Source organism: Haemaphysalis longicornis, unplaced genomic scaffold (genome assembly GCF_048455015.1).
Source record: "Haemaphysalis longicornis isolate Haplotype H1 unplaced genomic scaffold, Haemaphysalis longicornis Haplotype H1 scaffold_10, whole genome shotgun sequence".
NCBI lineage: Eukaryota > Metazoa > Arthropoda > Arachnida > Ixodida > Ixodidae > Haemaphysalis > Haemaphysalis longicornis.
Genome location: NW_027526204.1, coordinates 48,462,658 through 48,483,132, shown reverse-complemented (window position 1 = coordinate 48,483,132; position 20,475 = coordinate 48,462,658). Strand labels below are relative to the sequence as shown.

The following is a 20,475-nucleotide window of genomic DNA, read 5'->3' as shown; positions in this document are numbered from 1 at the left end:
CGCCTTATTGCCGGTTGCGGGCTGGTTCGACTTGTTGGCGTGGGTAGCCAGCGAAAACTCTACGGGATTCATTATCGTAGCCGAGTTGCCAGGATGGCGCACGGAAGCTCAGAACATCGACGCCATCTTGCGAAAACGTACCGCAGGGCTCTGTGTAGCGGAGGTGTGGTCTGGATGCTGGTACTTGAAAACAACGCTCATGAACGGCGCACTGGTGGTACACGCAATTTGCAGGAGGCCCCGAATAGGCAGGCGGATTGGCCGTGTACGCTTGAACTTGATACCCTAGTTCCTCTCCTATAATACGGCGAACCAAGGATGCGACGTCCTCAGATGGACCAGTGTTCACGCTAGTGACAGTGGGAACGTTTGGAAGACGGCCAAATTTGGGGCAAATCTGCCGAAGCTTGAGAGCTTCAAATGTGCGGCAGTGTTTGGCCACGTCTTCTCGAGAGGCTAGGTTTTCCTTTGTAATCAAGAAGTTGTATACGTCTTCCGCTATACCTTTTAGCAAATGGCTCACCTTGTCCTCCTCAGTCATGGTCGGGTTTACAAGAGAGCAGAGTTTAAGTACCCTTTGTATGTATGCCGTACAAGTCTCGCTCGGTACCTGTGCGAGCTGTGCGAGCGTCTGTCGGCCTTTTTGCGGCGGGAAATGGGGTAGCCAAAAGATTTCTTCAGCTCCTCGACGAAGATAGCCCATGTCGTGAGCTTTGCTTCGTTGTTATCGAACCAGGTCAAAGCAGTTTCGACGAGATACACCACTACATAGGCTAGTTGCGCTGCTGTGTCCCAGCGATTGTATTTGCTCACCCTTTCGTAGTTTTTGAGCCATTCGTCGATATCTTCGTCATTGTTCCCAGAGAAGAGAGCGTGGTTCCTTGTGGGGCCAACCGTTGACCACCACTGGGGAAGAGTTTTCACCATTCCGGGGCGGCGCCATGTCAGCTGGATCCAAGCCAGCGATTCGCCTACTCCAACGGAGAACGCAGGATTTCGCTGGGTCCACAGGGTCCGGGACGTTGCTACCCCGCACCTCCACCACGTGACACGGTCTTTATGGATGAAATGGGTTTATTTACAGTGATGTGGTCCGGGAAGAGCCAAGCGAACAGATCGGGAAGCGGCCGGTACAGTAACCACCCCAACCTCCTCTTCTACCAAACCACAGTGGGGTTGGTCAATCCCTTTGCATTAGAAACCCCGGAGACAATATCCTTCGTAGAAACTGCGCTGTAACTATATTATTGTATGTATACTGCTTTGTCACAGCAACAATATGGTTTTCAAACAATCGGTTGCCTAGTATCAGCTAGTTTTAATTTTTTCACACAGGTAGCCATGAATAGACTGAAGGTATTGTGAATAATTCTTAAAAAGTGCTTTGGGAAAAGCAAAATTTTATTGAGGCGCCAGAGGCCTGCTTTGAAGTGCCCGTGCCATGACATGTATTTCTCATGTCAGTATATCTGAATTAAGTCAGGAAATGTTTGCTAAAAGAACGTTCGATCAGGCATGCAGGATGAAGCTGATCGCAATCAAGGATCAATTAGGGCCCCTGCATGCTAACCTCCACTTTCCTTTGTTACTCGGTAAATCAAGTCTGGCCTTTAAGGGAGTTCGCTGGTGTAGGCTGCACTTGTTGGATACTTTTCTATTATGCAAATGTTTACCTGCTTGAACTCGAGATTTTCTCGGGTTCATTAATAAAAGCGCATTGTTCTCGTACAGCATATTTGGCTAATCTTATGAACATGGCTCCGGAAGTTCGGCGTGCAGGTAACTAAAATTCTGCTTTTATGCTTGCGACTTAGTCTTCTTTAAACCACCACATTACGCAATATACAGAAAAAGCGTATGAATACTAAATGCCATTTTAACACAATAAAGTTTTTATTGCTTTTATAACATCTGGCGGATCAACTATTTCTGGCAGTACTTTTACGAGAAAAAACGCCATCCGCTTCCAGAACAGAGTTCCGTGAGGTAACAAGGAGTAGATATGTCGAAAGCAACAAGGAAGCGTTAATATGCAGCCTCCATCGTCCCTTGATTATTGTAAGTTATCATTTTTATTGTTTTGTACCACAATGTGTTTAGTAATTCCCCAGGGGACAGTACGAAATGAATATTGTAAGAATCAGCTAGAGAATTTTAAGTAGCCATGACTTTCTTACCTACACAGAATACATTGTCTTGCTTGCGGATTTTGCGCAAATGGCAACAAAGACTGGTTGGCAAAAAGACACTGGAAGTCAAGCATCTAGCGGGCATAGCAGCTGGCAGTGAGGAAGCAGCCAAAGCCTTCGCGGACTATTACACCGATCTATTCTCTCTCCGAGCAGTCCCAGATACAATACCAGCAGAAGTTCTAAATGAAATTCGAAATATCACAAGAAACTAAAGAGGTGATCAACACCCCCGTAACAGAAGCTAAAATATAGAGCATCATCAAGAACCTACCGCGAAACAAATCTCCGGGGCTGGATGAAATCATTTCTTAATTCTATGCGGCCTTTAAAAAGGAACTTAGTCCAATCCCAGCCATGGTCTTCGAAGACATAAGGGGACAGAAACGCTTACCGCCCTCCATGCGCGCGAGCCACTTAAACTTAATCCCCAAAAAGTACCCACCGGTTCCGTACCAGATGTTGCTGATTATCAGCCGATCAACATCCTCGCAACAGATAACAAGATCCTCGCCCTAATTCTAGCCGGACGACTGGAGGCTGCACTGAGCGTTGTCGTTGTTTCGCACCAGACATGTGGTTTCAATGGATGGTCCATTAACTCGAACCTACATCGCATGAGAGTCGCTTGCGAATCGGCAGAATTGGAACTTTTACCTTTGGCAGTTGTTCATATCGACCTGAGGGAGACATTCGATCTAGTGAATCACAGATTTCTACTTGATCTCTTCCAACACTGTTACATTGAGGACACAATGAATGGGTGAATCAGAATTTTCTACGCGTACGTTTCTACCCCCTTTGTAGTGAATGGCGCGGTAGGCACACCCGTAGACATCCTTAGGTCTGTGCGCCAAGATTCACCCACATGACCTGTCTTGTTCGCATTTTACCTTGAGGCACTGTGCCGCATGACCTTTGCATCTAAGGTCATAAATGGCCTCACGATGGGAAGCGATGGGCTCCGTGTTCTCGCCTACGCGGACGATGTAGCTTTCGTCTGCACACAAAGATCACAAGTGGGCGAGGTAATCAGGCAAGCGAACCAGTTCTGCCGATTTTCAGGAGCAGAGCTTAACCTCCTCTAGTCGAAGGGAGCCTGGCTGGCTGAATGGGAATCCAAACCCAACCACCTATTGGAATTTGGGAGTGACCTGGGAAGAAGAGATATCCAGTTACCTAGGTATCAACCTTAACCAAAGCGCCGCAGTCACAAATCTATGGAAATCCAAGCTGGCAGCGGCGTAGCGAAAGCTGCAACCATGGAGAAACCGACAAATCACTTTTCACGAGGGCCCATGTATGCAACGTGGTAGCATACCTCGCGGTGCTGTATGAAGCCTGCATAACAACCACTGATGCAGGCTCCCAGAACAAGCTGCACCGGTCCAGAGCGGTTTTCCTCTGGCGTTCCAGGTACGAACCCAGGTGCCGCTCAAACCTCTTGCGGAGTCTGAAAAGAGGTGGGGTGGGTCTCGTGAACGTGGAGCTCAAACTGAGCATCCAGCGACTACTGTTCTTTCTGGACTGAAGGGACTCGCTCGTCGGGGCAGCCACGCAGAGCTTGGGTGCCAGAAATTCGGCACCGTGGCTTGCCACCACAGTAACTCTTTGCTTTTGGCACACGCGCCACCGGATTTTACAAAGAAGTTGAGCTAGCCCTGCTCGAGCAGCACTTTTATTGGAAGTATCTACTTAAAAGAAAGCCCAGGAAACTGTACTGGGACCTCGTGGAGAAGGTCCTGCCGCCCCCTCTCTACGGACAACCGCCAACACGTGAAGACGTATTGAAGCGCGTAAGAAGACTCCGTGTGCCCACCGGTTCAAATGACTTTTTCTTCCGCCTCCACATGGGGGCGCTGCCCGCGAAGGCACGTTTGGAGGATAAGGGTTTCTTCCTCCATGGTGGCGCGGGTTGCCTCCTCTACGGGAAACGGGAAACTGCGGAACACGTCCTCATTGAGTGTAACATCGAGGCAGTCTTATGGGACGAGCTACAGAATGCGTTCACTGAGCGATGGGACTTGTCGTGGTCAGACCGCCGACGGTAGACTACATCCACACGGAACCAGACGCTTAGAGACAGCGTTCTTGCCATTGGGCTCCACACTCTGTGGAGGGCTACAGTGGACGCAGTGGAGTGCGTTAGGTGCCCCAAGTCTGCCTGGCGGCGGTGTAGGCAAAGAATGAATAGACTGTGAGTGCGATGGCGGCACCGGATGCCGACCCTGAGCTCCGTGATTCACTGCGAACGGGAGGCCAAGCCCTACAACACTTTAAAGAAAAAGAAATGCACCTCTGGCAACGGCTGTGACTCGCGGGTTACCCTACCATTGCGTTTTCACAATGCCGGCCTTCACCGACCAGGCGTCCCAGAGTATAGTTGCAGACAGACAGACAGACATTGAACTTTATTAGGTCCGGAAGGTCAAACCTAGCGGCCCAGAGGACCGTCCAGAGTAGACGCGGGCCGCACCTGCGCGGGTGGCGGGAGGTTTAGGACCTCCGCCCTAACGCAGGCCTTCTGGACAGCCCGGAGTTGTGTGTAGTAATCTTCGCTGTGGAGCGCCATGGTCCATTCTTCCTCTGTGATGAGTTCGGCGTCCTCTTGTAACGCCGGGCACTGCCATAGCATATGGTCTAAGTTACAGTAAGCTGCGTCGCAGAGAGGACAGTGAGGGTCAATGTCCGGGTGAAATAAGCTAAACCGGCTCCTGGTTGGGAAGGAACCGGTCTGAAGCATTCTAAAGGCTGCTGACTGTGGGTGTGTGAGAGCAGGGTGGGCCAGCGGGAGTGTTCTTCGCGTAAGTTGGTAGTGTGTGACTACCTTGTTGAACGTGAGCAATGCGTCTCGGAACTCTCGGGGGCCTCGGGAGCTCGGCCTGTTCGATCGCCGCGGCTGACGGTTTCTCGCGCGCGATCGTGAGCGAACTCGTTGGCGTTGGGGAGGGTGTCGTGGACTCCGTGGCCCATGTCGGCCGCGAGCCATGTGATGTTATGGAACGTCTCTTGTTTTCTTCCCTGTACAATCCTGGCTGCCTCTTTGGCAATAGGTCCTTTGAGGAAGGCTCTTGCCGCCGAGCGGGAGTCCGTGTAGATTTGCTTAAACCGGGTTTCCGTCATGGCGATAGATAAGGCGATTTGTTCGGCTGTAGTGGCCTTTGGTGCGTAGAAGGACGCCGAGGTGACGAGGTTTCCTTTGACATCCACCGCTGCCATGCCAAACCTGCCCGAGCGGCCGTACTGGGCGACATCCACGAACAGAGCTTTGGCCGATCCTGCATTTGCGAGCTGTAAGATGGTTCGGGCCCTGGCTCGCCTTCTCCCCTCGTTATATTGGGGATGTACATTCCTTGGTAATGGGTCTACCTGGAAAGTTTCCCTCACCGTTCCGGGGATCTGTGCAGCGTGAGCCACAAAATCTTCGTTCAGGTAGCCGATGTCTCCAAGAATCTTCCTGCCGGCCTTGGTGGAAAGCAGCCTCTGTTCTTGCGCGGTTCTTTGCGCTTCTGCGACTTCGACCAGTGAATTGTGGATGCCCAGTTGTTCCACCTTTTCCGTGCTTGCGGATAAGGGGCTACCGGGCACCCTCTTTATGCTCTTCCTCATGAGCGTATCGACTTTACTCTCTTCCGTGCGGGACCAGTCGAGGGCACCCGCCACGTAGTTAATGTGGCTCATTAGGAGGGCGTTGTACAGTCGCAGGAGGTTGCGCTCCCAGAGATCGACCCAGAGTATAGACAGACATGCGAACGCAGTGCTTTCCCAGCGTTCTTCGTTGCGGTCTTTCGATTTTACATGCAGAGCATTTCAGTAACTCACGATGTCACCCGTGTTGTCCCGTCGTAGTCCGCACCATCCTTGTCCGCACCCCTCCCCCCTGCACTATATAAAAGAAAATACTATCCGGCGCCAGGTTTCGATCCCTCGACCCTGCGGGCGGAACGCAATGTGCATGGTACTCTACCCACTGCGCCACAAAGCCGACACAGAACGGGACGCTATGGACGCGCCTTATATCGTTGACTCATTCAAATTACTGCTGACGAGCGCTCTCTCGTCAGCAGTTGCCACAAGTGCAACTACATTAACGTAACGCAAACTACTTAACGTCGTGCGCCCCCGGAAATGCTCTGCATTTGATCGTGCCCCTCGCGAGGGGGATGTTTATACAGGAACTCCTACTTCTAGCGGACTCCTGGCGCCCTCTTTCAGTTACTTGCTACGTCTTCGTTTCCTGTTTGTGCCTTTTTTTGCACCCCAGTCTTTTGTGTTGTATATTTTGTAACCAAGCCGAAGGTTATGTAGCGAGAGTATGTAAGCGCACAGTTGTCAACACCTCGCGCGTACCATTTTATCTTGTATGCGTGTACATTGTGTAAATAAAAGTTCTGTTACAACAATAAAGCTAGCTCATGGGCGATAGCTCTGGAGCGCTAGGTATGTCATTTTGCAAGTCGCAAGTTCGAATCCCCGAGGGTACATCGTTTTTTTGTAAATTGAGTTCATCGTTTTCGGCCGATGTTTTCTATACTGAATTCGTCATTTTTCGGCTATAACGTTCATTGCTCTACAAGCGAATTCACAGAACGCGCAGACTGATACTGACGCTCTAGCGAGTTCTCGTTCGCGTGCTGTTGCCATAAGCACTAACTGCTTGCGGACAGTGGATGTAGTCCCTTATCAGCGGACCCTTGGGCTGGTGCAAACAAGCTTTTTCCGATACAGGCATGAGTGAGGCAAGCTCTAAAGATGGGGGAAAAGCACATGGTATTTGAACATCTGAAGTGACGCGGATGGCGTTCATCCACTGTGTAGGCCTCGGCTAGTGATTGCTACGATTCCAAACCGTCCTGGTAGGCTTATCTGAGGCATTTTACAGCCGACAACATCACAGAAGCGCGGTATGGTGATTACTGAGATACCGAGAATGCCCACCCAACGATAACGTTGGATGTCAAGCACATTGTTTTACAGAACGGAAACGTGTTTGAATAGCTAATCTTGGTCATCGTCCAATCACGCAGCACCTTCTCCTGACGTCACTGCGGTTAGTTGGTGCAGCCGCCGCAAACCGGGCATGGTAGTTTGTCTTCTTTCAGGCTTTATAAAATAAATACCGCCGTATCGCCAGGATAAGCGATGAAAAGTGTGTTCATTTGAGCCATATTACGTAGTGCAAGCAAAAACAGGAGCTTGACAAATTCACTTCCGTGTCCCTTTAAAGGAGCCATGAAGAGAAAATACAACTTCGTTTAATTGGAAAGAACTAGGATTCAGTATCTCACTCAGCTCCATTACAGTCACAAAAGATGCGTTTTTAACGAAAAAAAGGCAAGAAGTATTTAAAAACTTTCAAATTTTGCGCCACAGTGACGTGTTATGAGCAAGAATGACGTCATACGGGCAGATAATAAAACACAATTTTCAGTGCGTTAACTGCACGTTATCCTTCAAGTGATGCGGTCAAATGGAACTAGACCCCCCATTACAGACGTCCAGTCACGTGTCGTCGCGACAGGTCAGTTAGGCGGCCGCCAATCGCACAAACAAGGTTCCGTGACGTCATAGAAAAGTTGCGGGAAATTGGCTAGGGGGTCGCGACTGCTTCACACGTTTTCTTTAATTTCTCCGTTATTTGTTCGAAGATTGCGATGATATTGGTATCATTGTTATCGGGACTAAACAGTATTTCTAATAAACCCAACTTGTATTTTGTCTTCATGGCTCCTTTAAGACGCGAAAAGTGTCAGTTACGGAAAACTTTCCAAGGCCGCAGCACAGCATCAACATGAACGCCAACGCTACAACTTGTCAGTCTGCGCGGGAAGTAGACTGCAAAGTGAGAATTTGTAGCGGGGCAGAATTTGCCCGTGCTTTTGTACTCGCAGTGCTAAAAGCTATGGTTGGCATTTCTACCGCTCTAGGTAAGAGTCATCGCAAACATTTGCAACCACCATACACAATCCTGCAGCCATTGAGTTAACGTTTTCAGTATAGTCTTAGGAGTTTGAAATCCTAGCTAAGCGACCCGTGTACATGCTGAATACCCATCGAAAAGGAAAAAAAAGATTTCTTGCAATACCAAAATACCAAGGAATACCAAACATGCCTATGTAATAAGAAATGACAAATATACTGAAATGCCAAGTATCTCCTGAAAATTCGATCTTTTCTCTGCAATTGGGAACGTTTTTATTGCAAAAGCTATCTCTATTTTCTAAATATCTTCGGGCCGAGAGCTACACTGGACATAAATGAATACGTTAAGATTTTCTGCCGCGTAATTTAGCCTCTGGCGCATGTGTAATAAAAATGTGAATACTTTGAGTGCGATTTCACAACCCTCTTTTAAAAGGAAAAGTCTTACTTCGCGAAGATCCTTCAGTTCCAGACCTTCCCACTTTTCTTGAACGGTGACATCCATGAGTCCAAATCCAAGCAAGGAGGCAGCTAGAAGGTAGCGCATGTCTTTGATTACTCACAATCAAAATTGGGAACAACTTCGAGGGAATTTAAACATCCGCAAATATCTCCAGTCATGTATACGTATGCACATTTTCTGGGGCTTCGCTGCTGCATCTCTTCAGTTGTATTGTTTTAAAATTTCAAGCCAGCAAAACAACGCCTGTGTTTCCTGACTTCCTAAGCGCTGAGTTCTTGTGTTCAGAATGAAATGGTGATAGTGACACGAAAAAAAAACACAGCGCAGCCTATTCAACTTACGGAATGAAAAAAAAAATTACTAAAAATTATAAAACAAAATATAAAGGTACCAAAAGACCTGGACACAGATGTCATACCCAAAACGAGTTGAAGATATAACAATATGGATTGTATCGCCCCTGGAATCAAATATATCTGATTCATCGTGACACTAAAAGTTTAAAAATAGCGCTGCATTCCAGTCAGAAGACCAAATGAAAACTGCAAACCAGCGCTTGTTAAAACCTTTGAACTTCCCTAAGGGGTTTCAAAGGTACGGCAAGATGTTACAGGTCAATTTTTTGTCGTTTAAGTAAAACAAAAAATGCCAGTGTATTATATGCTTGAAGGTTTAAATTATGTCAAACTCCACATTCAGACTTCGCCCTGATTTCTTCATTCACTAATTTGTTTGTTGAATTCTGTACATAAATTTGAACAGCACATGCGGATCCTATGTTCTGAATGAATGATTGTGGGGTTTAACGCGCCGACGCAACGCAGGCGATGAGGCGCGGCGTAGTGGAGGGCTCCGGATTAATTTTGACCACCTGGGGATCTTTATCGTGCGCCGAAATCTCGTACACACGGGCGTTTTTGCTTTTCGCCTCCATCAGAAAAGCGGCCGCCGCGGCCGGGAATCGAACCCGCGACCTCGTGCTCAGCAGCGCAACGCCTTAGGGATCCTATGTTCTGTTCTCCATCTTCATCACATTGCAAAGACGTTCGGCACTATCGGTGCCCTTTTATGTAATATGAGCGTTATCCTAGATGAAAGTTAATGCAATTACCATTTTTACAGAAGCAAGTGATCTATCAAGATAAGGACCTTACAATAGTTAAAAATCAACCTTCCCTCTTGCCAGCAACAGCTTTTCTGGATTGAAGCATGGGCTAAACATCTGCTAAAGCAATACAGCGCTGTCAAACGCAAATCTGATTTCTGAATGATATGTGTGATGATATGCATTAAAAAGTAGGAAACGTTGTTGGCGAATATCCGGGATGCTCAAAAGCATGCGTCAAACACACATGTTCCCAGGTGGATAGAACAATCAAGTACACAAGTTTCTGACGGTGACATTTTGCGACAACAGTTAAAGTGCTCTTTTCATATTACCGAAATATTTTTCCAGAACAATTGCGTATTAATTTTGGTCGTAATGTATCTTCGGCAGCAAAATAAGCCGGGGCACGCGAGCGCGTGGCATAATGCATCGCCCCGCCATTTTCCGTTACATTTCTGGTGTCGAGATATTGATGCGGGCTTGCGCGTCCAATCCCCAGATGTCTTTTCCGTCGTTTCAAGCGACAAAGTTGATAACATTGAGCGCTTGGCGCTTCACACATCTCGCTTGCACACGCTCGGCGAGGGTGAAGTGGGCTTTGCTCTATTGCCTGGCAACATCAAGGGCAACATCAATGGCCATACACAGGACAAATTTGTTAAAGCATATGACAGCCAAAGAGACGCTGAATACTGCTGACATTAAATGGGTGATGTGATGTGCAGAATGAAAAAAGCAAAAGTGATGCCCTATTCCATAGGGGCAACTTTCCGCACAAGCCGGCTCAACTTCCCCAGGCGTTGTAGTCCAATACAAGGGCCGAGCACCAGGTCGAAGACTCACTTGTACCTATTTTACCGGGAATGTGCCCGGCGCCACCGCAGGATATATGACACACATACCGTAGCAAAATGAACGAAAAGGCTTTTCATTGAGCCACCTGCCGTGGTGGCGCAGCGGCTAAGGTGTTGTGCTGTTTCCAAGGACAAAAAGCGAAAACGCTCATGTGTTCAAAATTTTGGCGCACGTTCAACATCCCCTGAAGGTTGTCAAAGTTAATCAGGAGCTGTCGACTGTATGCCTGTGTAGCATCAGTGTAAAAAACCTCATAATGAATCAAATCAATTCATGGCTTTTCATACTACTCTGGGTGTCTAAACATGCAGCACAGTAGGTTAGTGTAAATATTCGTGCAATGATGGTGGCCGCAGGCCAAAAAACATGCCTACTTGCCTGCCATAGATACACGTGGGGCAATTTGTGAAAGTTGTAGCCACCTTGTAAATTTGTGGCACATTCTGTAGCGGAAGTTTTGATTTTTTTTGAAGTCAAGGAAGGCAAACCGATTCACTGTCTTCACAAAACCCCATTCAACTGCCTGGCGCACGGTGCTCATGCTGCTGTTAAAGTTCTACTGCTGCGGGCTCAGGGTTGAGCCTGCGTATGGCCGCAGCAGCAGTGGCCGCAACGGGTACGCAGGGTAGCCAAATATTGTGTATGTTGTGCCTTGCACCAGCCGTTGCAGCTTTTGGTACAGCCCACTTTCCCTCAGCATACCTGCGAAAAATGCAGACAATAAGATAGCGTGTTAGTGCCCTCAACTCCCTTCTGGCAAACAACTTTGTCCAGTCGCACAAGCAAGGCTGCTCAGACAACCATGCATGTACAGGTTTGGGCAGAAGTAAACGGAGCACGCAAGCGGTGGCGGAACTGCATCCCTGCACCGCGTATGGGTGCCGACGGGAACCAAGGAGCGCCGGTCTAAGAGTGTGTTCGCACTGCACCTGCCGCCCTATCTGAAATGTTTAATTGCCCCTCTGCTGGCGTGCCATACTGGGCCTAACAGTGTTCCAAAGGTCTCGCTGCGCTATAGAGGGGCGCACCTTGCAAACACGGTGCCGCTAAGCTAAAACTCAAAATTCTGTAATCATACTATTTCCGTAAATAACCATGCTTCACGGCGGAACAGGCAATGTGGGAAATCCAGCTTACAAACACCAAGCTTACCCCGATTTTTTGCTAGTTGGCTTCACCTTTACGACGGATGCACTGATAGAAGGCATTTTTGCAGAGGCAATAAAAGCTTTCCTAAAATATGGATGTCCTAGTACAATTTTTATTTTTATAAGGTTTATTTATGTGTCCATACTGGGGACTGGTTTTTGTCGTGGCTGAAAAACCTGCTCTGGAAGGAGTGTGAGGCGATACCACACCCAACTATAGTAAATTGTAGAATCTTGACTGTACGATTAATTTGAACTTTCAACACATGAAAATATTTTGCATGTTTTGAAACAAAAATCACACGAAAATGTTGTACATTAATAATTTTCGTGAAAGTAAGTTACATGTTACAAAAAAAAGGTATGTTAAATTCACACGTTCAATAGCAAGTGAAGGCACCTTCCATCCTAGAGAGAGAGAGAGAGAGAGAAAGCTCTTTATTAGAAGAAAGCAGAGAGGTCTGCAGGCATGTATTCGCCTACATGCTACTCTGCGGGGATGGGGTGGAGGAGGTAAAGGCCCTAAAGAAAGTAGGGCGAAAGAGAGGGGAAAAAAGAAGAGGTAAAAAAGAAGGCTACATGGAGTGTTCCGTGGGTCACGTAAAAGTCCAGGTGTTCTCACAGGATGACGATGTGGAGTTCTACAGTGTCTCTGCGACGCCGATGTCGTGTAAATAATCAAGCAGTGCATCTAACACTTTTCGCTGGGATGATGGAGATGACCATGGTCCAAGAAGAGCTTTCAATGATAAAAGTCCATTGTTGAGGCACTCGATCTTCTTGGCGAGGTCGTTCCTTTCCTGTTTGTACGCCGGACACTCTAATAAAACGTGTTCAGTAGTTTCTGGCAAACCACAGTTATCACAGTAAGGGTTTGTGGTTTGACCGAGGCGATGTCGGTAGGAGTTCCTAAGTGCTGCGTTGAGGCGCAGCCGATGGTAGAGCGTCTCAAGTCGACGTGGGATTCGCTCTGGGAGCCTCATTCTCAGGTCAGAGTCTATGTCATACAGAAAAGGGTGGTGAGTTTCGGGAAAAGACCAGAGACGGTTTCGTTCCTCTAAGGCAAGCTGCTTCGCTAGCGCTGCAGCCTCGTGCTTTGTAAAGAAAATTTTCCTTACATTGCGCAGTTGTAGCCCTCTGCGAGCTGCCTCATCTGCTTTCTCGTTGCCGAGAACGCCACAATGTGCGGGTATCCATTGCAAGGTCACACGATGCCCAGCGACGTAGGCTAGATCGTGCAGGTAGATGATGTCGCGGGATACGTGGTCGTGGAGGCTGAAGCAACTGGCATGCCGTAGGGTTTGCAGCGCTGTCTTAGAATCCGTGAATATAGCCCATTCTGCTGATGGCTGACGAAGAATGTAGTGGAGGGCTTGCTTAATTGCATGAAGCTCGGCCGACGTGGATGACGTTGCACGTTCAAGGCGATAGGACAGCGCTTGGCCGGTAGACGAAACGTAGACGCCCGATGCGCTACTATGAGGTGTAGATGAACCGTCCGTAAAAATGTGGGCCGTATGCGGATAACAGCCACTGATGTGGGCGAGCACGAGTTGAAGGAGGCAGAATTGAGGGAGTGTTTGCTTTGAGGTGACACCAGGTATGTTGAGTTTTATGCACACTGGTGACAGAGTCCAGGGGGGGACATTCGACGGCGTGGTTGGTCGCGCTTGGGATGGCACAGATATGTTAATAGAGTTTATCATCTGTGCAAAGCTGGAGCTTTCGTTGCATTGTACAACACTGGTAAAAAGATTGGTTGATGTGTGCGATCGATGCCGCAAGTATATTCGGAATGTCTCTTGTAGCCGAAGAACATCTAAGGGCAGGCAGCCAGCCTCCGCAACGGTACGAGCGCAGGAAGAGCCCCTAGGAAGGCCAAGGCAGGTGCGCATACAATTATGTCTTGCCCCATCAAGCTGCTTTTTGCTTGTGGTCGACAGCCGCTGCAAAACAGGCAGGCTATAACGCAGCAAGCCATCAACATAAGCCATGGATCGACAGTCACTGCCCCATTGACTTCCGACAAGGTATCCAATGACTTGCGCCGCCGCGGAAATGCGAGTACGCAGCCTCCGAACCTCAGGGGCCCAGGAGAGGTTTCGATTCATGGTTATCCCGAGGTATCTTTGAGTGCGCACATAGGGCAGGCAACGGCCCGCAAGGATTAATGGGTACTGAGTCATCCGCTTGCGGGTAAATGCCATGGCAACGCTCTTCTCAGGTGATAGGCGGAGGCCCTTCGGAGCAAGGTATTCAGAGATGTTTTTTAGAGCTTTCTGGAGCCTCTTTTGTGTATTTAGACGGGACCTTGCTGCACTCCAAATACAGATGTCGTCGGCGTAAATTGTGACCTTTACGCGAGGAGGAAGCACACGCTTTAGGTCGATTAGGGTAATGTTAAATAACAGAGGACTCAAAACGGCTCCTTGAGGTACTCCTAGTGGTGTCATGAATCCTGCGAGGAAATGAGGCGTACCTATGAGGCGTACCTCAGTGTGCCCTGGCTTCCCATTCCGCCTTTACAGTCAGCCACAAATAGTCGGTGGTCGCTGTGATTAGGTAGAAATATTATCTCATTTCCCCAAAAATGCTCTCTATGGGGTGCAAGTCGGCCCCATTCAGAGGCCACTCGTACAGCCGGACATCGCGCTCTTCCAGTAACTGCTAAGCGGCTTTGAGAGTGCCGAAGGGGCTTAGATCTTGTGAGATGTAGCACCCCTGTCTGAAGGGCCTGTTCAGGGAATTACGGATGAGCTCATTGTCGATGACTTGGAAGGATGTGAGTGGGTTGAAAAGGCGTGGAAGCCTAATGAGGGGGCCAAGGCAGTTCCTCGTTACGGTCCCCCACACATTCACGGAACACCGACTGCTGCTGAAAACCTGGGACACATGCTCCCTCTAAGAATGATCGGAGCAGCCGATGGTCATATATTTTGTTTTTGTATAGTTTTGATAAAACAAAAATGACAGCCCCTTTAAGTAACCAATCTCCCTCCATGAAAATTTCTGCCCTGCGCCGATTTTTCCGCGCACCTAAAATGGGAATCCGAGAAATATTTAGCTTCGCTGTAAAACAGATGAAATCCCGTTGCAATTTGGAGGGAAAAATACTGCCATTGGTCTATAAATTGGTTAGTCTAAATTTTGTGGGTTGCAGTTTGATCACTGGAAATCGATCGGCAGCATGATGAAGCTCCTATTGCATGAGCTCAGAAGAGTAGCACCTCGACTGTCGGCTGCGGAAGAAGCTAGCACGTTCCAGGGACATGGAACGGCAGTACGCAGTCATTCACTTCCACACCCATTCGAAGGGTCGAACTTATCAAAGGGGCCTCCAAGAGGGAAGAGAACACTTGCGCATTGTGTGCTTCCAACAGATTCTGAGAGGTGAAAGGAGCTCAATAGCACCACACGTGCATAAAGGAGTTGCACTACACCCTCCTCCGCATTTGCAGCCAAGGCATGGGAATCTATCACCCAAAACTGGCTTCAAAGTGGCGCGCGCAAGTCCCGTTATATTGAATGATTGGGTCGTAAAGCATTTATAAGACCACATGCTAAGCCACTGAAGCACCACCCACAGAAGACGATGTCGTAGAGATGAAACTCATACAGGCGGCAAAGATTGCGATACGCAAGGAAGGCGGACGCTGACAAGCAAGGGCACCTACAAAGCTGGCCTCGGCTTGTAGGTGATGTTTTGAGTGTTCATAAACTTCATCGGGACGTCACAAACTTGTGGTGGTGTGCAATAATAATGATAAAAAATGTCAAAAACAAAATAAATATATTCCGAACCCCTAAAACTACACATAACAAATTAGGAAAATAAAGCCCCTAAGATTTGTTATGAGAACTCAGTATTTAGCTTTATCATGTGGCCGTACCTAAATATCGAGCAAAGTTATCCAGAACCATTAAGACTTGGGACGTTGTCCATTTCTGTTCACGCACCCTCAGAAATACTGTCCTAATTGAAACAACTATCGCTCTGCAACAGAGTCAGGCAAGGAGTGTTTAACAGCGGAGTTGTGTACGGCTGGGCTTTACGACAGTCGGGTGTAATATCGCATCACACTCCTTCCGAGGCAAGTTTTTCCACTACACACGCCCACACACACACACAAAACATCCCACTGAGGAAAAAACAAAAAAAAAGTGGTCCAACGGCCTTCATATTTTTCATCAGAGGACGGCTTATGTTTTCCCTAAAGTAATGTCTGCGAACAGTGCATTTGCGCTTACAGGTGAAGCCGACTTTCAAAAGATCGTTGTAATCTTGGTTTTTGTAGGGTGGCTTTTCCACACTGAGTGTTGCTCCGTGAAGCATGGTTACCTATTTCTGAAGGTGAGAGAGAGAAATCCCTTTATTTTCTGAGCAAGTCGGCTTAGGAACGCGTTTTGGCCGCGGTTGTGAGGGCGGTGGCTCGGTCACCCACAAGTAGCTGCCCCCCCGGTTCCGAGTGGCCCAAGTCCTCCCACTGCTCACTGCTGCAGATGGCTAGGTGGAGGGGGGGTGGCGGCTTGAGACTTGAGAGGACAGGCCACATGGTGCGAGAGAAGGTGTCAAGGCAGTCACAGAGAGAGTTAGGGGAAGGGAACTCAGAGGAATGGACCTTGTGTAGGAGGGTACGACTGGCGCAGGAATTGGTCTGGAGGGGTCGCCATAGGCACTCCCAAGTGTTGGGGAGGGATGTGTGGTCAAGGTGGATAGCGGCGGCGGGAAAAACGGTGATGCTGTGTGACTTCTTCACACGGGAGAAGTCGATTGCGGGCCGACCGAGAACCGTGGTGGGGAGCAGCAACAACCCCAGCACGGCTAGTATGTTCTCGTGCTGCTTTGTGGCCCGCCTCAGGGGAGCATGATTAAATAAAACGGCTCCAAATTTGGTGTATTGAGTTATTAGTGAAGTTGTAAAACGAAAAAGAAATGCTGTCTGCTGGCAATATAAGGCCATCCAAGGAGGGAGTTGGGTTACTGGAAATGGCTGTAACTGTGGCTTTACCGGAACTATCGCGAAATAAATTATATGACAATGATCCGCTAGGACGACTAACATTACGTCCCACTGCTCCGCTGGCTATCCTTCATATAGTAGAAGGGCACTGAATTTTTTAACCGTGCGTGTCGAAGCATCAGCTAATTAGTATTCTTATACCTTGCCATTGACACAACAGCGCCAAATGCTTCAAATTCAAAGTTGTAGAAGATGCTCGTGGAAAATAGCAACGTAGGGTGCTCTCCGGCCCCCTGCTTCGAGAAGGCGGCTTGTCAAGCTGTTGGCCGAAGGTATGGAAAGCCTGTAACAAGCCATAGCAAGCTGGTTCCCAGTCACAGGAAGCCAGCATGCCCGCAAGACGCCACTCGAGTCTTTTTCATTGAAAATAAAAAATGGCGACGAATGAGAGATTTGTCTTTGTAGTGTGCTCTTTGTTACTTTCATTCTGGGTCAATACGGTCACTTTACACATGTCACCTTCGGTGCGTGCTGTCCTCAAGACACTGAATTCGGTGCTTTGCTTGGTTGCTGGCTAGAGTTAGAGGTCTCTGCTTCCGATTCGCAAAAATGGCTGTATAACAAGCTTGTCGAAAACATGGAAATGTGTTCATATTTCTTATTAGCCGAAAATCGCATTAATATCTACAAGGGTTAAACTTTACGCTCATGCCCCGATACCACAAGTGCCCTTTGCCAAACACTACAAGTGTCCGTTGCCTTTGCAGCTACTGTGGTATATACCCGACGACAATAGCTTTACTCACCAGCATCATGCCTGGGCCCTGGGTAAGGCCCATCCAATTCGCACACTATGCCTTTGGCACACATGATGGCCTGGTACTTGACCACATGGACCCTCTTGTGCCCGAGAAGTACATCCTCTTCTCCACGGATGGCCGGCAGATGGGCCTTGCAGTGCCATCCACAAAGCCCCAGCAGTTCGTCAGCGCAGCTTCTATGTTGTGCACAGCCTGCAGTGAAAAAAGTGTTGATTAAACACGCAATGCGAAGAAAGCTTGTAACCATACCAGCACGCACAAAAAGAAAAAAAAATTAATGCCAGGTCGGCTAAGTAACACAGGAGGATCTCATAGGAGTCCTTTAGCACTAAAAATGAGCAATTGCTCCGTTTATACATGCTGCCTGTTTGACTTGTCTTAATGTAGTGTTTATTGTCCTGAAATTGAAGAACACTTTCAAAAGGTAGACCTCACTGCATTGCTGCTTGCTAAGAGCCACCTTTTTGAAGTGTCATAGCATAGACTACAGGAGCTATAAAACCCCAGGACAAGTATGTGTGTTACAGATTAGTTGTAACAAGCACCACTTTTTTATGATGGGACTGTCAAGTGGCTGAGTATGCTTTGGAAAGCGGTGAACCATAACTTTCTGCAAGAGCGAAAGCAACTTCAAAGAAATTTACACTTGTTATACCCTCTGCAGACATTTTCCGAGTCACATTCCCCAAAGATCGTTTATAAGGTTCCTCAGATACAGCACGTGCACACTACTACCAATACAATGCAGTGGACTGGAATGTAATTGGCAGGAATGTGAAATAAAACAGATCCTCGGCTCCCTTATTTAACAGAAGTGTCATGCCGGACGGAACCCAGGGTATTTCATAACTTGCCGAGCGGCAAACTCACGCTGAATAGTAACGTAAGCAAGCATGTACTTCGGGCCAACTTCTGGAGGTCGTCCACGGTAGCCACTGATGGGAGTTGAGGTCTTCCAACAGGTGGCCAAACGTGGTCTCGACGTGGTTGAACAGTATGCTTACCACACTCGACATGGACGACGAATGACGACCGAACATCGGCTCTAAGTCCCAAAACCTGTTGGGGTATGCCAGTCGCCGCAGACCCATCAGGAGTGCCTCCTGGCCCGAAACTTTTACACCTTCGCTGCTTCGGATTATATCCGGCACTCTTAGTTCCCCCTTTAGCAAATCGCGGTGCTGCTTCTCGAAGCGGAACATCCTCCGGAACTCCTCTTCATCGAAACTGTTGACGTCCAGCAGCCCTCCGCTCCATTTGTATTGGCGTGGCTTAGGGTCCCGGCAGCCGAGAAAAAGGTACTCCAAGTCCGTCCAACTCAAATCTAAATACAAAAGCTGGTCACAAAGGACGCTGGCACGCGTTGGCTTCAACTTGGCCATCGTTCAACGATCAGGAGCCACGACCAAACTTTTGGTCACGACCGAACACACAACGCCATTTAGTAGGAAACAACACTGAATAGGAAAAAAAGGAAAAAACAAACGGTGAAATTATGAAAATTCTGCCTCAGGCTGACAATTTGGACGTAAATATCCTGGTGGACAGACCGCAGTTTGATGTAGAGGAGGTACTATAGATGTGTGCAATAGCACCAAATCACCAGGCAAGAGGTATAATGGGTGCGTTAAAAAGCAAGGTGGGCCAGACAGATCCATGGGGCGCACCACGGCACGGATCGAAGGAACCAATGAGAGATCCATTGAGGCGGATGGAGAAGGTGCGGCTCCGTAGGTAAGAGGAAATGAAATCAGATATGCGTGAGGGCAGGTGAAAGCGATGGAGTACATTAATAATGGCGGCGTGGCGTATGCTTCGTGGACGTCCATGCCCAGCACACAAGGAACACGGTGGGATCAGCCGCCAATGAGGATCATCTAAAATAAGTGACCCAGACCATCCTCCGAACCAAGGTAGGGATGGAATGCAATTTGGCGGGGGTGGTAAAAAGGTGCACGTGGATACAGCAGTAAAGGCGTGCAGCAAGCAATTGCTTCACTCCATCAGTTTTGAAACGGTTGTCGTAAGGGTTATTGGTTTGAGGTTGCTGATACCGGGACCCGGTTTACCAAGTTTTGGAATAGTAATAACCCTGCCCTTGAAGTCAGGCCGGGGGAATTGTCCACATGAGCCATTTTTGACTGGACGCCTCTTCGAGTACCACGAGAAAAGAATTGTAGAGATTCTTCGCACACTAATATGATACTCTGTCAGGTCTGGGAGCTCTCTTGAGTGTAGCCATGGCAATTGCCGCAGTTAGTTCTCCCATGAGTCATACCCTACTTTCGCCTGTAGGATTCCAACCAAGGAAGAATCGCCGAGGTTCTTGAAAGGTTCATACGATACTCTGTCTTGTTCGGTAGCTCTACGGGGTGTGCCTATCGACCGGGACGGAGCTCCTGCGCGAAGATTCTCCCTTTTGTGGCGTGCGTGCTGTGTACGGTGCTTAGTTTCACAACGGGGTGGAGGCATAGAAAAAAGTGATAACTGGCTCCCTTTCACTCTTGGGTTGCGTTATTGCAATCTGCAGTATTCGGAACCGCTATCGAAACACAGAACAAAGGGGAGAAGCTTTGCGGCTCTCTTCACTGTCTTGCATGCGTAATCATCCGAACGGCAAGCAAACTTCGCAGTTCGATATCTTGGAGTACGTGTGCGCTAGAAGAATTCTGCTAAATAGATCTGCTTGGAAACACGATTGCGTTCAACTTTTAATACAAACATGCCTGCTTACTGCAGACACTAAAAAGTTAATTATTCAATTTTAGTTAATTAAGCCACCGACATCAATGATTACCACCAAATTCTGTGTCCCCCTAGGCGCAATATCTCACTGTAGTGGTGGTCTTCTTGTAAATTTAGGCACCTAAGTTTAAAAAAACCTGTCGACGTAATTTTGATCACCCTGTATACCTCCCACCAGTGTTACCCTCTTCCCGATCAGCCGCCGCCTCACCCAATTCGGCGTAACATGAATCACATGTCAATTACAACAAACAAAACAATTC

General features: G+C 48.2%; 1 long non-coding RNA gene and 1 pseudogene across 1 annotated transcript in view; both read right to left on the bottom strand.

Annotated features, from left to right (window-relative positions):
• LOC144158470 (uncharacterized) overlaps window positions 1–8,843 on the bottom strand; it is a 52,886-nt gene extending 44,043 nt beyond the window's left edge. The window contains exon 1 of the long non-coding RNA XR_013320074.1: window positions 8,560–8,843. This is a non-coding gene — a long non-coding RNA (uncharacterized LOC144158470). The remainder of the gene's footprint in view (window positions 1–8,559) is intronic.
• A 2,014-nt stretch (window positions 8,844–10,857) lies between these two features.
• LOC144159822 (uncharacterized) lies at window positions 10,858–18,849 on the bottom strand (annotated as a pseudogene).
• Between the last annotated feature and the right edge of the window lie 1,626 nt (window positions 18,850–20,475).